Here is a 17,781-nt window from a genome sequence, read left to right as displayed (position 1 = left end):
GATTTTCGACGAATTTTTGAAGAATTTTCAAATTTTCAGATGGGAGGTTCCAGATAAGGTCAAAAACTACATACTCAGATCTTCACCAAACTTTGCAGGGATACATTGGATGTCAAGACACGTGGAAAAAACGTACAAAAAAGAGATTGGAGACATCAAGATTTTGGACGAATTTTTTAACAATTTTCAAATTTTCAGAAAGGATGTTCCAGATAAGGTCAAAAACGACATACTCAGATCTTCACCAAACTTTGCATGGATACATTGGATGTCAAGACACGTGGAAAAAACGTACAAAACAAGAGATTGGGGTCATCAAGATTTTGCACGGATTTTTTAGGAATTTTCAAATTTTCAGATGGGAGGTTCCAGATAAGGTCAAAAACTACATACTCAGATCTTCACCAAACTTTGCAGGGATACATTGGATGTCAAGACACGTGGAAAAAACGTACAAAACAAGAGATTGGAGACATCAAGATTTTGGACGAATTTTTTAAGAATTTTCAAATTTTCAGATAGGAGGTTCCATATAAGGTCAAAAACTACATACTCAGATCTTCACCAAACTTTGCATGGATACATTATGTGTCAAGACACGTGGAAAAAACGTACAAAACAAAAGATTGGAGACATCAAGATTTTGGTCGAATTTTTTAAGAATTTTCAAATTTTCAGATGGGAGGTTCCAGATAAGGTCAAAAACTACATACTCAGATCTTCACCAAACTTTGCAGGGATACATTGGATGTCAAGACACGTGGAAAAAACGTACAAAACAATAGATTGGAGACATCAAGATTTTGGACGAATTTTTTAACAATTTTCAAATTTTCAGAAAGGATGTTCCAGATAAGGTCAAAAACGACATACTCAGATCTTCACCAAACTTTGCAGGGATACATTGGAGGTCGAGACACGTGGAAAAAACGTACAAAACAAGAGATTGGAGACATCAAGATTTTGGACGAATTTTTTAAGAATTTTCAAATTTTCAGATAGGAGGTTCCATATAAGGTCAAAAACTACATACTCAGATCTTCACCAAACTTTGCAGGGATACATTGGATGTCAAGACACGTGGAAAAAACGTACAAAACAAGAGATTGGAGACATCAAGATTTTCGACGAATTTTTTAAGAATTTTCAAATTTTCAGAAAGGATGTTCCAGATAAGGTCAAAAACGACATACTCAGATCTTCACCAAACTTTGCAGGGATCCATTGGAGGTCGAGACACGTGGAAAAAACGTACAAAACAAGAGATTGGAGACATCAAGATTTTGGACGAATTTTTGAAGAATTTTCAAATTTTCAGATAGGAGGTTCCAGATAAGGTCTAAAACTACATACTCAGATCTCCACCAAACATTGCAGGAATACATTGGATGTCAAGACACGTGGAAAAAACGTACAAAACAAGAGATTGGAGACATCAAGATTTTCGACGAATTTTTGAAGAATTTTCAAATTTTCAGATAGGAGGTTCCAGATAAGGTCAAAAACTACATACTCAGATCTTCACCAAACGTTGCAGGGATACTTTGCATGTCAAGACACGTGGAAAAAACGTACAAAACAAGAGATTGGAGACATCAAGATTTTCGACGAATTTTTTAAGAATTTTCAAATTTTCAGATAGGAGGTTCCATATAAGGTCAAAAACTACATACTCAGATCTTCACCAAACATTGCAGGAATACATTGGATGTCAAGACACGTGGAAAAAACGTACAAAACAAGAGATTGGGGTCATCAAGATTTTGCACGGATTTTTTAGGAATTTTCAAATTTTCAGATGGGAGGTTCCAGATAAGGTCAAAAACTACATACTCAGATCTTCACCAAACTTTGCAGGGATACATTGGATGTCAAGACACGTGGAAAAAACGTACAAAACAAGAGATTGGAGACATCAAGATTTTGGACGAATTTTTTAAGAATTTTCAAATTTTCAGATAGGAGGTTCCATATAAGGTCAAAAACGACATACTCAGATCTTCACCAAACTTTGCAGGGATACATTGGATGTCAAGACACGTGGAAAAAACGTACAAAACAAGAGATTGGAGACATCAAGATTTTCGACGAATTTTTTAAGAATTTTCAAATTTTCAGAAAGGATGTTCCAGATAAGGTCAAAAACGACATACTCAGATCTTCACCAAACTTTGCAGGGATACATTGGAGGTCGAGACACGTGGAAAAAACGTACAAAACAAGAGATTGGAGACATCAAGATTTTGGACGAATTTTTTAAGAATTTTCAAATTTTCTGATAGGAGGTCCCAGATAAGGTCAAAAACTACATACTCAGATCTCCACCAAACATTGCAGGGATACATTGGATGTCAAGACACGTGGAAAAACGTACAAAACAAGAGATTGGAGACATCAAGATTTTCGACGAATTTTTGAAGAATTTTCAAATTTTCAGATGGGAGGTTCCAGATAAGGTCAAAAACTACATACTCAGATCTTCACCAAACTTTGCAGGGATACATTGGATGTCAAGACACGTGGAAAAAACGTACAAAAAAGAGATTGGAGACATCAAGATTTTGGACGAATTTTTTAACAATTTTCAAATTTTCAGAAAGGATGTTCCAGATAAGGTCAAAAACGACATACTCAGATCTTCACCAAACTTTGCATGGATACATTGGATGTCAAGACACGTGGAAAAAACGTACAAAACAAGAGATTGGGGTCATCAAGATTTTGCACGGATTTTTTAGGAATTTTCAAATTTTCAGATGGGAGGTTCCAGATAAGGTCAAAAACTACATACTCAGATCTTCACCAAACTTTGCAGGGATACATTGGATGTCAAGACACGTGGAAAAAACGTACAAAACAAGAGATTGGAGACATCAAGATTTTGGACGAATTTTTTAAGAATTTTCAAATTTTCAGATAGGAGGTTCCATATAAGGTCAAAAACTACATACTCAGATCTTCACCAAACTTTGCATGGATACATTATGTGTCAAGACACGTGGAAAAAACGTACAAAACAAAAGATTGGAGACATCAAGATTTTGGTCGAATTTTTTAAGAATTTTCAAATTTTCAGATGGGAGGTTCCAGATAAGGTCAAAAACTACATACTCAGATCTTCACCAAACTTTGCAGGGATACATTGGATGTCAAGACACGTGGAAAAAACGTACAAAACAATAGATTGGAGACATCAAGATTTTGGACGAATTTTTTAACAATTTTCAAATTTTCAGAAAGGATGTTCCAAATAAGGTCAAAAACGACATACTCAGATCTTCACCAAACTTTGCAGGGATACATTGGATATCAAGACACGTGGAAAAAACGTACAAAACAAGAGATTGGAGACATCAAGATTTTCGACGAATTTTTTAAGAATTTTCAAATTTTCAGATAGGAGGTTCCAGATAAGGTCAAAAACTACAAACTCAGATCTTCACCAAACGTTGCAGGGATACTTTGCATGTCAAGACACGTGGAAAAAACGTACAAAACAAAAGATTGGAGACATCAAGATTTTCGACGAATTTTTTAAGAATTTTCAAATTTTCAGATGGGAGGTTCCAGATAAGGTCAAAAACGACATACTCAGATCTTCACCAAACTTTGCATGGATACATTGGATGTCAAGACACGTGGAAAAAACGTACAAAACAAGAGATTGGAGACATCAAGATTTTGGACGAATTTTTTAAGAATTCTCAAATTTTCAGAAAGGAGGTTCCATATAAGGTCAAAAACTACATACTCAGATCTTCACCAAACTTTGCAGGGATACTTTGGATGTCAAGACACGTGGAAAAAACGTACAAAACAAGAGATTGGGGTCATCAAGATTTTGGACGAATTTTTTAAGAATTTTCAAATTTTCAGATGGGAGGTTCAATATAAGGTCAAAAACTACATACTCAGATCTTCACCAAACTTTGCATGGATACATTGGATGTCAAGACACGTGGAAAAAACATACAAAACATAGGATTCGGAACATCAAGATTTTGGTCGAATTTTTTAAGAATTTTCAAATTTTCAGATAGGAGGTTCCATATAAGGTCAAAAACTACATACTCAGATCTTCACCAAACATTGCAGAAATACATTGGATGTCAAGACACGTGGAAAAAACGTACAAAACAAGAGATTGGGGTCATCAAGATTTTGCACGGATTTTTTAGGAATTTTCAAATTTTCAGATGGGAGGTTCCAGATGAGGTCAAAAACTACATACTCAGATCTTCACCAAACTTTGCAGGAATACTTTGCATGTCAAGACACGTGGAAAAAACGTACAAAACAAGAGATCGGAGACATCAAGATTTTCGACGAATTTTTTAAAAATTTTCAAATTTTCAGATGGGAGGTTCCAGATAAGGTCAAAAACGACATACTCAGATCTTCACCAAACTTTGCAGGGATCCATTGGAGGTCGAGACACGTGGAAAAAACGTACAAAACAAGAGATTGGAGACATCAAGATTTTGGACGAATTTTTTAAGAATTTTCAAATTTTCAGATAGGAGGTTCCATATAAGGTCAAAAACTTCATACTCAGATCTTCACCAAACTTTGCAGGGATACATTGGATGTCAAGACACGTGGAAAAAACGTACAAAACAAGAGATTGGAGAAATCAAGATTTTCGACGAATTTTTTAAGAATTTTCAAATTTTCAGAAAGGATGTTCCAGATAAGGTCAAAAACGACATACTCAGATCTTCACCAAACTTTGCAGGGATCCATTGGAGGTCGAGACACGTGGAAAAAACGTACAAAACAAGAGATTGGAGACATCAAGATTTTGGACGAATTTTTGAAGAATTTTCAAATTTTCAGATAGGAGGTTCCAGATAAGGTCTAAAACTACATACTCAGATCTCCACCAAACATTGCAGGAATACATTGGATGTCAAGACACGTGGAAAAAACGTACAAAACAAGAGATTGGAGACATCAAGATTTTCGACGAATTTTTGAAGAATTTTCAAATTTTCAGATAGGAGGTTCCAGATAAGGTCAAAAACTACATACTCAGATCTTCACCAAACTTTGCATGGATACATTATGTGTCAAGACACGTGGAAAAAACGTACAAAACAAGAGATTGGAGACATCAAGATTTTGGACGAATTTTTTAACAATTTTCAAATTTTCAGAAAGGATGTTCCAGATAAGGTCAAAAACGACATACTCAGATCTTCACCAAACTTTGCATGGATACATTGGATGTCAAGACACGTGGAAAAAACGTACAAAACAAGAGATTGGGGTCATCAAGATTTTCGACGAATTTTTTAAGAATTTTCAAATTTTCAGATGGGAGGTTCCAGATAAGGTCAAAAACGACATACTCAGATCTTCACCAAACTTTGCATGGATACATTGGATGTCAAGACACGTGGAAAAAACATACAAAACATAGGATTGGTGACATCAAGATTTTGGACGAATTTTTTAAGAATTTTCAAATTTTCAGATAGGAGGTTCCATATAAGGTCAAAAACTACATACTCAGATCTTCACCAAACTTTGCAGGGATACATTGGATGTCAAGACACGTGGAAAAAACGTACAAAACAAGAGATTGGAGACATCAAGATTATGGACGAATTTTTTGAGAATTTTCAAATTTTCAGAAAGGAGGTTCCATATAAGGTCAAAAACTACATACTCAGATCTTCACCAAACTTTGCAGGGATACATTGGATGTCAAGAGACGTGGAAAAAACGTACAAAACAAGAGATTGGAGACATCAAGATTTTCGACGAATTTTTTAAGAATTTTCAAATTTTCAGAAAGGATGTTCCAGATAAGGTCAAAAACGACATACTCAGATCTTCACTAACTTTGCAGGGATACATTGGAGGTCGAGACACGTGGAAAAAACGTACAAAACAAGAGATTGGAGACATCAAGATTTTGGACGAATTTTTGAAGAATTTTCAAATTTTCAGATAGGAGGTTCCAGATAAGGTCAAAAACTACATACTCAGATCTCCACCAAACATTGCAGGGATACATTGGATGTCAAGACACGTGGAAAAAACGTACAAAGCAAGAGATTGGAGACATCAAGATTTTCGACGAATTTTTGAAGAATTTTCAAATTTTCAGATGGGAGGTTCCAGATAAGGTCAAAAACTACATACTCAGATCTTCACCAAACGTTGCAGGGATACTTTGCATGTCAAGACACGTGGAAAAAACGTACAAAACAAGAGATTGGAGACATCAAGATTTTCGACGAATTTTTTAAGAATTTTCAAATTTTCGGATGGGAGGTTCCAGATAAGGTCAAAAACGACATACTCAGATCTTCACCAAACTTTGCATGGATACATTGGATGTCAAGACACGTGGAAAAACGTACAAAACAAGAGATTGGAGACATCAAGATTTTGGACGAATTTTTTAAGAATTCTCAAATTTTCAGAAAGGAGGTTCCAGATAAGGTCAAAAACGACATACTCAGATCTTCACCAAACTTTGCAGGGATCCATTGGAGGTCGAGACACGTGGAAAAAACGTACAAAACAAGAGATTGGAGACATCAAGATTTTGGACGAATTTTTTAAGAATTCTCAAATTTTCAGATGGGAGGTTCCAGATAAGGTCAAAAACGACATACTCAGATCTTCACCAAACTTTGCAGGGATCCATTGGAGGTCGAGACACGTGGAAAAAACGTACAAAACAAGAGATTGGAGACATCAAGATTTTGGACGAATTTTTTAAGAATTTTCAAATTTTCAGATAGGAGGTTCCATATAAGGTCAAAAACTTCATACTCAGATCTTCACCAAACTTTGCAGGGATACATTGGATGTCAAGACACGTGGAAAAAACGTACAAAACAAGAGATTGGAGAAATCAAGATTTTCGACGAATTTTTTAAGAATTTTCAAATTTTCAGAAAGGATGTTCCAGATAAGGTCAAAAACGACATACTCAGATCTTCACCAAACTTTGCAGGGATCCATTGGAGGTCGAGACACGTGGAAAAAACGTACAAAACAAGAGATTGGAGACATCAAGATTTTGGACGAATTTTTGAAGAATTTTCAAATTTTCAGATAGGAGGTTCCAGATAAGGTCTAAAACTACATACTCAGATCTCCACCAAACATTGCAGGAATACATTGGATGTCAAGACACGTGGAAAAAACGTACAAAACAAGAGATTGGAGACATCAAGATTTTCGACGAATTTTTGAAGAATTTTCAAATTTTCAGATAGGAGGTTCCAGATAAGGTCAAAAACTACATACTCAGATCTTCACCAAACTTTGCATGGATACATTATGTGTCAAGACACGTGGAAAAAACGTACAAAACAAGAGATTGGAGACATCAAGATTTTGGACGAATTTTTTAACAATTTTCAAATTTTCAGAAAGGATGTTCCAGATAAGGTCAAAAACGACATACTCAGATCTTCACCAAACTTTGCATGGATACATTGGATGTCAAGACACGTGGAAAAAACGTACAAAACAAGAGATTGGGGTCATCAAGATTTTCGACGAATTTTTTAAGAATTTTCAAATTTTCAGATGGGAGGTTCCAGATAAGGTCAAAAACGACATACTCAGATCTTCACCAAACTTTGCATGGATACATTGGATGTCAAGACACGTGGAAAAAACATACAAAACATAGGATTGGTGACATCAAGATTTTGGACGAATTTTTTAAGAATTTTCAAATTTTCAGATAGGAGGTTCCATATAAGGTCAAAAACTACATACTCAGATCTTCACCAAACTTTGCAGGGATACATTGGATGTCAAGACACGTGGAAAAAACGTACAAAACAAGAGATTGGAGACATCAAGATTATGGACGAATTTTTTGAGAATTTTCAAATTTTCAGAAAGGAGGTTCCATATAAGGTCAAAAACTACATACTCAGATCTTCACCAAACTTTGCAGGGATACATTGGATGTCAAGAAACGTGGAAAAAACGTACAAAACAAGAGATTGGAGACATCAAGATTTTCGACGAATTTTTTAAGAATTTTCAAATTTTCAGAAAGGATGTTCCAGATAAGGTCAAAAACGACATACTCAGATCTTCACTAACTTTGCAGGGATACATTGGAGGTCGAGACACGTGGAAAAAACGTTCAAAACAAGAGATTGGAGACATCAAGATTTTGGACGAATTTTTGAAGAATTTTCAAATTTTCAGATAGGAGGTTCCAGATAAGGTCAAAAACTACATACTCAGATCTCCACCAAACATTGCAGGGATACATTGGATGTCAAGACACGTGGAAAAAACGTACAAAGCAAGAGATTGGAGACATCAAGATTTTCGACGAATTTTTGAAGAATTTTCAAATTTTCAGATAGGAGGTTCCAGATAAGGTCAAAAACTACATACTCAGATCTTCACCAAACGTTGCAGGGATACTTTGCATGTCAAGACACGTGGAAAAAACGTACAAAACAAGAGATTGGAGACATCAAGATTTTCGACGAATTTTTTAAGAATTTTCAAATTTTCGGATGGGAGGTTCCAGATAAGGTCAAAAACGACATACTCAGATCTTCACCAAACTTTGCATGGATACATTGGATGTCAAGACACGTGGAAAAACGTACAAAACAAGAGATTGGAGACATCAAGATTTTGGACGAATTTTTTAAGAATTCTCAAATTTTCAGAAAGGAGGTTCCATATAAGGTCAAAAACTACATACTCAGATCTTCACCAAACTTTGCAGGGATACATTGGATGTCAAGACACGTGGAAAAAACGTACAAAACAAGAGATTGGGGTCTTCAAGATTTTGGACGAATTTTTGAAGAATTTTCAAATTTTCAGATAGGAGGTTCCAGATAAGGTCAAAAACTACATACTCAGATCTTCACCAAACGTTGCAGGGATACTTTGCATGTCAAGACACGTGGAAAAAACGTACAAAACAAGAGATTGGAGACATCAAGATTTTCGACGAATTTTTTAAGAATTTTCAAATTTTCAGATAGGAGGTTCCATATAAGGTCAAAAACTACATACTCAGATCTTCACCAAACATTTAAGGAATACATTGGATGTCAAGACACGTGGAAAAAACGTACAAAACAAGAGATTGGAGACATCAAGATTTTCGACGAATTTTTGAAGAATTTTCAAATTTTCAGATAGGAGGTTCCAGATAAGGTCAAAAACTACATACTCAGATCTTCACCAAACGTTGCAGGGATACTTTGCATGTCAAGACACGTGGAAAAAACGTACAAAACAAGAGATTGGAGACATCAAGATTTTCGACGAATTTTTTAAGAATTTTCAAATTTTCAGATAGGAGGTTCCATATAAGGTCAAAAACTACATACTCAGATCTTCACCAAACATTGCAGGAAAACATTGGATGTCAAGACACGTGGAAAAAACGTACAAAACAAGAGATTGGGGTCATCAAGATTTTGCACGGATTTTTTAGGAATTTTCAAATTTTCAGATGGGAGGTTCCAGATAAGGTCAAAAACTACATACTCAGATCTTCACCAAACTTTGCATGGATACATTATGTGTCAAGACACGTGGAAAAAACGTACAAAACAAAAGATTGGAGACATCAAGATTTTGGTCGAATTTTTTAAGAATTTTCAAATTTTCAGATGGGAGGTTCCAGATAAGGTCAAAAACTACATACTCAGATCTTCACCAAACTTTGCAGGGATACTTTGGATGTCAAAACACGTGAAAAAAACGTACAAAACAAGAGATTGGGGTCATCAAGATTTTGGACGAATTTTTTAAGAATTTTCAAATTTTCAGATGGGAGGTTCAATATAAGGTCAAAAACTACATACTCAGATCTTCACCAAACTTTGCATGGATACATTGGATGTCAAGACACGTGGAAAAAACGTACAAAAAAGAGATTGGAGACATCAAGATTTTGGACGAATTTTTTAACAATTTTCAAATTTTCAGAAAGGATGTTCTAGATAAGGTCAAAAACGACATACTCAGATCTTCACCAAACTTTGCAGGGATACATTGGATATCAAGACACGTGGAAAAAACGTACAAAACAAGAGATTGGAGACATCAAGATTTTCGACGAATTTTTTAAGAATTTTCAAATTTTCAGATAGGAGGTTCCAGATAAGGTCAAAAACTACAAACTCAGATCTTCACCAAACGTTGCAGGGATACTTTGCATGTCAAGACACGTGGAAAAAACGTACAAAACAAAAGATTGGAGACATCAAGATTTTCGACGAATTTTTTAAGAATTTTCAAATTTTCAGATGGGAGGTTCCAGATAAGGTCAAAAACGACATACTCAGATCTTCACCAAACTTTGCATGGATACATTGGATGTCAAGACACGTGGAAAAAACGTACAAAACAAGAGATTGGAGACATCAAGATTTTGGACGAATTTTTTAAGAATTCTCAAATTTTCAGAAAGGAGGTTCCATATAAGGTCAAAAACTACATACTCAGATCTTCACCAAACTTTGCAGGGATACTTTGGATGTCAAGACACGTGGAAAAAACGTACAAAACAAGAGATTGGGGTCATCAAGATTTTGCACGGATTTTTTAGGAATTTTCAAATTTTCAGATGGGAGGTTCCAGATGAGGTCAAAAACTACATACTCAGATCTTCACCAAACTTTGCAGGAATACTTTGCATGTCAAGACACGTGGAAAAAACGTACAAAACAAGAGATCGGAGACATCAAGATTTTCGACGAATTTTTTAAGAATTTTCAAATTTTCAGATGGGAGGTTCCAGATAAGGTCAAAAACGACATACTCAGATCTTCACCAAACTTTGCAGGGATCCATTGGAGGTCGAGACACGTGGAAAAAACGTACAAAACAAGAGATTGGAGACATCAAGATTTTGGACGAATTTTTTAAGAATTTTCAAATTTTCAGATAGGAGGTTCCATATAAGGTCAAAAACTTCATACTCAGATCTTCACCAAACTTTGCAGGGATACATTGGATGTCAAGACACGTGGAAAAAACGTACAAAACAAGAGATTGGAGAAATCAAGATTTTCGACGAATTTTTTAAGAATTTTCAAATTTTCAGAAAGGATGTTCCAGATAAGGTCAAAAACGACATACTCAGATCTTCACCAAACTTTGCAGGGATCCATTGGAGGTCGAGACACGTGGAAAAAACGTACAAAACAAGAGATTGGAGACATCAAGATTTTGGACGAATTTTTGAAGAATTTTCAAATTTTCAGATAGGAGGTTCCAGATAAGGTCTAAAACTACATACTCAGATCTCCACCAAACATTGCAGGAATACATTGGATGTCAAGACACGTGGAAAAAACGTACAAAACAAGAGATTGGAGACATCAAGATTTTCGACGAATTTTTGAAGAATTTTCAAATTTTCAGATAGGAGGTTCCAGATAAGGTCAAAAACTACATACTCAGATCTTCACCAAACTTTGCATGGATACATTATGTGTCAAGACACGTGGAAAAAACGTACAAAACAAGAGATTGGAGACATCAAGATTTTGGACGAATTTTTTAACAATTTTCAAATTTTCAGAAAGGATGTTCCAGATAAGGTCAAAAACGACATACTCAGATCTTCACCAAACTTTGCATGGATACATTGGATGTCAAGACACGTGGAAAAAACGTACAAAACAAGAGATTGGGGTCATCAAGATTTTCGACGAATTTTTTAAGAATTTTCAAATTTTCAGATGGGAGGTTCCAGATAAAGTCAAAAACGACATACTCAGATCTTCACCAAACTTTGCATGGATACATTGGATGTCAAGACACGTGGAAAAAACATACAAAACATAGGATTGGTGACATCAAGATTTTGGACGAATTTTTTAAGAATTTTCAAATTTTCAGATAGGAGGTTCCATATAAGGTCAAAAACTACATACTCAGATCTTCACCAAACTTTGCAGGGATACATTGGATGTCAAGACACGTGGAAAAAACGTACAAAACAAGAGATTGGAGACATCAAGATTATGGACGAATTTTTTGAGAATTTTCAAATTTTCAGATAGGAGGTTCCATATAAGGTCAAAAACTACATACTCAGATCTCCACCAAACATTGCAGGGATACATTGGATGTCAAGACACGTGGAAAAAACGTACAAAGCAAGAGATTGGAGACATCAAGATTTTCGACGAATTTTTGAAGAATTTTCAAATTTTCAGATAGGAGGTTCCAGATAAGGTCAAAAACTACATACTCAGATCTTCACCAAACGTTGCAGGGATACTTTGCATGTCAAGACACGTGGAAAAAACGTACAAAACAAGAGATTGGAGACATCAAGATTTTCGACGAATTTTTTAAGAATTTTCAAATTTTCGGATGGGAGGTTCCAGATAAGGTCAAAAACGACATACTCAGATCTTCACCAAACTTTGCATGGATACATTGGATGTCAAGACACGTGGAAAAAACGTACAAAACAAGAGATTGGAGACATCAAGATTTTGGACGAATTTTTTAAGAATTCTCAAATTTTCAGAAAGGAGGTTCCATATAAGGTCAAAAACTACATACTCAGATCTTCACCAAACTTTGCAGGGATACATTGGATGTCAAGACACGTGGAAAAAACGTACAAAACAAGAGATTAGGGTCTTCAAGATTTTGGACGAATTTTTGAAGAATTTTCAAATTTTCAGATAGGAGGTTCCATATAAGGTCAAAAACTACATACTCAGATCTTCACCAAACTTTGCAGGGATACTTTGGATGTCAAGACACGTGGAAAAAACGTACAAAACAAGAGATTGGGGTCAACAAGATTTTGGACGAATTTTTTAAGAATTTTCAAATTTTCAGATGGGAGGTTCAATGTAAGGTCAAAAACTACATACTCAGATCTTCACCAAACTTTGCATGGATACATTGGATGTCAAGACACGTGGAAAAAACATACAAAACATAGGATTCGGAACATCAAGATTTTGGTCGAATTTTTTAAGAATTTTCAAATTTTCAGATAGGAGGTTCCATATAAGGTCAAAAACTACATACTCAGATCTTCACCAAACATTGCAGGAATACATTGGATGTCAAGACACGTGGAAAAAACGTACAAAACAAGAGATTGGGGTCATCAAGATTTTGCACGGATTTTTTAGGAATTTTCAAATTTTCAGATGGGAGGTTCCAGATGAGGTCAAAAACTACATACTCAGATCTTCACCAAACTTTGCAGGAATACTTTGCATGTCAAGACACGTGGAAAAAACGTACAAAACAAGAGATCGGAGACATCAAGATTTTCGACGAATTTTTTAAGAATTTTCAAATTTTCAGATGGGAGGTTCCAGATAAGGTCAAAAACGACATACTCAGATCTTCACCAAACTTTGCAGGGATCCATTGGAGGTCGAGACACGTGGAAAAAACGTACAAAACAAGAGATTGGAGACATCAAGATTTTGGACGAATTTTTTAAGAATTTTCAAATTTTCAGATAGGAGGTTCCATATAAGGTCAAAAACTTCATACTCAGATCTTCACCAAACTTTGCAGGGATACATTGGATGTCAAGACACGTGGAAAAAACGTACAAAACAAGAGATTGGAGAAATCAAGATTTTCGACGAATTTTTTAAGAATTTTCAAATTTTCAGAAAGGATGTTCCAGATAAGGTCAAAAACGACATACTCAGATCTTCACCAAACTTTGCAGGGATCCATTGGAGGTCGAGACACGTGGAAAAAACGTACAAAACAAGAGATTGGAGACATCAAGATTTTGGACGAATTTTTGAAGAATTTTCAAATTTTCAGATAGGAGGTTCCAGATAAGGTCTAAAACTACATACTCAGATCTTCACCAAACATTGCAGGAATACATTGGATGTCAAGACACGTGGAAAAAACGTACAAAACAAGAGATTGGAGACATCAAGATTTTGGACGAATTTTTTAACAATTTTCAAATTTTCAGAAAGGATGTTCCAGATAAGGTCAAAAACGACATACTCAGATCTTCACCAAACTTTGCATGGATACATTGGATGTCAAGACACGTGGAAAAAACGTACAAAACAAGAGATTGGGGTCATCAAGATTTTCGACGAATTTTTTAAGAATTTTCAAATTTTCAGATGGGAGGTTCCAGATAAAGTCAAAAACGACATACTCAGATCTTCACCAAACTTTGCATGGATACATTGGATGTCAAGACACGTGGAAAAAACATACAAAACATAGGATTGGTGACATCAAGATTTTGGACGAATTTTTTAAGAATTTTCAAATTTTCAGATAGGAGGTTCCATATAAGGTCAAAAACTACATACTCAGATCTTCACCAAACTTTGCAGGGATACATTGGATGTCAAGACACGTGGAAAAAACGTACAAAACAAGAGATTGGAGACATCAAGATTATGGACGAATTTTTTGAGAATTTTCAAATTTTCAGATAGGAGGTTCCATATAAGGTCAAAAACTACATACTCAGATCTCCACCAAACATTGCAGGGATACATTGGATGTCAAGACACGTGGAAAAAACGTACAAAGCAAGAGATTGGAGACATCAAGATTTTCGACGAATTTTTGAAGAATTTTCAAATTTTCAGATAGGAGGTTCCAGATAAGGTCAAAAACTACATACTCAGATCTTCACCAAACGTTGCAGGGATACTTTGCATGTCAAGAGACGTGGAAAAAACGTACAAAACAAGAGATTGGAGACATCAAGATTTTCGACGAATTTTTTAAGAATTTTCAAATTTTCAGATAGGAGGTTCCAGATAAGGTCAAAAACTACATACTCAGATCTTCACCAAACATTTAAGGAATACATTGGATGTCAAGACACGTGGAAAAAACGTACAAAACAAGAGATTGGAGACATCAAGATTTTCGACGAATTTTTGAAGAATTTTCAAATTTTCAGATAGGAGGTTCCAGATAAGGTCAAAAACTACATACTCAGATCTTCACCAAACGTTGCAGGGATACTTTGCATGTCAAGACACGTGGAAAAAACGTACAAAACAAGAGATTGGAGACATCAAGATTTTCGACGAATTTTTTAAGAATTTTCAAATTTTCAGATAGGAGGTTCCATATAAGGTCAAAAACTACATACTCAGATCTTCACCAAACATTGCAGGAAAACATTGGATGTCAAGACACGTGGAAAAAACGTACAAAACAAGAGATTGGGGTCATCAAGATTTTGCACGGATTTTTTAGGAATTTTCAAATTTTCAGATGGGAGGTTCCAGATAAGGTCAAAAACTACATACTCAGATCTTCACCAAACTTTGCATGGATACATTATGTGTCAAGACACGTGGAAAAAACGTACAAAACAAAAGATTGGAGACATCAAGATTTTGGTCGAATTTTTTAAGAATTTTCAAATTTTCAGATGGGAGGTTCCAGATAAGGTCAAAAACTACATACTCAGATCTTCACCAAACTTTGCAGGGATACATTGGATGTCAAGACACGTGGAAAAAACGTACAAAAAAGAGATTGGAGACATCAAGATTTTGGACGAATTTTTTAACAATTTTCAAATTTTCAGAAAGGATGTTCCAGATAAGGTCAAAAACGACATACTCAGATCTTCACCAAACTTTGCAGGGATACATTGGATATCAAGACACGTGGAAAAAACGTACAAAGCAAGAGATTGGAGACATCAAGATTTTCGACGAATTTTTGAAGAATTTTCAAATTTTCAGATAGGAGGTTCCAGATAAGGTCAAAAACTACATACTCAGATCTTCACCAAACGTTGCAGGGATACTTTGCATGTCAAGACACGTGGAAAAAACGTACAAAACAAGAGATTGGAGACATCAAGATTTTCGACGAATTTTTTAAGAATTTTCAAATTTTCGGATGGGAGGTTCCAGATAAGGTCAAAAACGACATACTCAGATCTTCACCAAACTTTGCAGGGATCCATTGGAGGTCGAGACACGTGGAAAAAACGTACAAAACAAGAGATTGGAGACATCAAGATTTTGGACGAATTTTTTAAGAATTCTCAAATTTTCAGAAAGGAGGTTCCATATAAGGTCAAAAACTACATACTCAGATCTTCACCAAACTTTGCAGGGATACATTGGATGTCAAGACACGTGGAAAAAACGTACAAAACAAGAGATTGGGGTCTTCAAGATTTTGGACGAATTTTTGAAGAATTTTCAAATTTTCAGATAGGAGGTTCCAGATAAGGTCAAAAACTACATACTCAGATCTTCACCAAACGTTGCAGGGATACTTTGCATGTCAAGACACGTGGAAAAAACGTACAAAACAAGAGATTGGAGACATCAAGATTTTCGACGAATTTTTTAAGAATTTTCAAATTTTCAGATAGGAGGTTCCATATAAGGTCAAAAACTACATACTCAGATCTTCACCAAACATTTAAGGAATACATTGGATGTCAAGACACGTGGAAAAAACGTACAAAACAAGAGATTGGAGACATCAAGATTTTCGACGAATTTTTGAAGAATTTTCAAATTTTCAGATAGGAGGTTCCAGATAAGGTCAAAAACTACATACTCAGATCTTCACCAAACGTTGCAGGGATACTTTGCATGTCAAGACACGTGGAAAAAACGTACAAAACAAGAGATTGGAGACATCAAGATTTTCGACGAATTTTTTAAGAATTTTCAAATTTTCAGATAGGAGGTTCCATATAAGGTCAAAAACTACATACTCAGATCTTCACCAAACATTGCAGGAAAACATTGGATGTCAAGACACGTGGAAAAAACGTACAAAACAAGAGATTGGGGTCATCAAGATTTTGCACGGATTTTTTAGGAATTTTCAAATTTTCAGATGGGAGGTTCCAGATAAGGTCAAAAACTACATACTCAGATCTTCACCAAACTTTGCATGGATACATTATGTGTCAAGACACGTGGAAAAAACGTACAAAACAAAAGATTGGAGACATCAAGATTTTGGTCGAATTTTTTAAGAATTTTCAAATTTTCAGATGGGAGGTTCCAGATAAGGTCAAAAACTACATACTCAGATCTTCACCAAACTTTGCAGGGATACATTGGATGTCAAGACACGTGGAAAAAACGTACAAAAAAGAGATTGGAGACATCAAGATTTTGGACGAATTTTTTAACAATTTTCAAATTTTCAGAAAGGATGTTCCAGATAAGGTCAAAAACGACATACTCAGATCTTCACCAAACTTTGCAGGGATACATTGGATATCAAGACACGTGGAAAAAACGTACAAAACAAGAGATTGGAGACATCAAGATTTTCGACGAATTTTTTAAGAATTTTCAAATTTTCAGATAGGAGGTTCCAGATAAGGTCAAAAACTACATACTCAGATCTTCACCAAACGTTGCAGGGATACTTTGCATGTCAAGACACGTGGAAAAAACGTACAAAACAAAAGATTGGAGACATCAAGATTTTCGACGAATTTTTTAAGAATTTTCAAATTTTCAGATGGGAGGTTCCAGATAAGGTCAAAAACGACATACTCAGATCTTCACCAAACTTTGCATGGATACATTGGATGTCAAGACACGTGGAAAAAACGTACAAAACAAGAGATTGGAGACATCAAGATTTTGGACGAATTTTTTAAGAATTCTCAAATTTTCAGAAAGGAGGATCCATATAAGGTCAAAAACTACATACTCAGATCTTCACCAAACTTTGCAGGGATACTTTGGATGTCAAGACACGTGGAAAAAACGTACAAAACAAGAGATTGGGGTCATCAAGATTTTGGACGAATTTTTTAAGAATTTTCAA

Source organism: Lepisma saccharinum, chromosome 14 (assembly GCF_977018435.1).
Source record: "Lepisma saccharinum chromosome 14, izLepSacc3.1, whole genome shotgun sequence".
Taxonomy (NCBI): Eukaryota; Metazoa; Arthropoda; class Insecta; order Zygentoma; family Lepismatidae; genus Lepisma; species Lepisma saccharinum.
The sequence above is the reverse complement of the archived record's forward strand: the minus strand, read 5'-3'. Positions refer to the sequence as shown.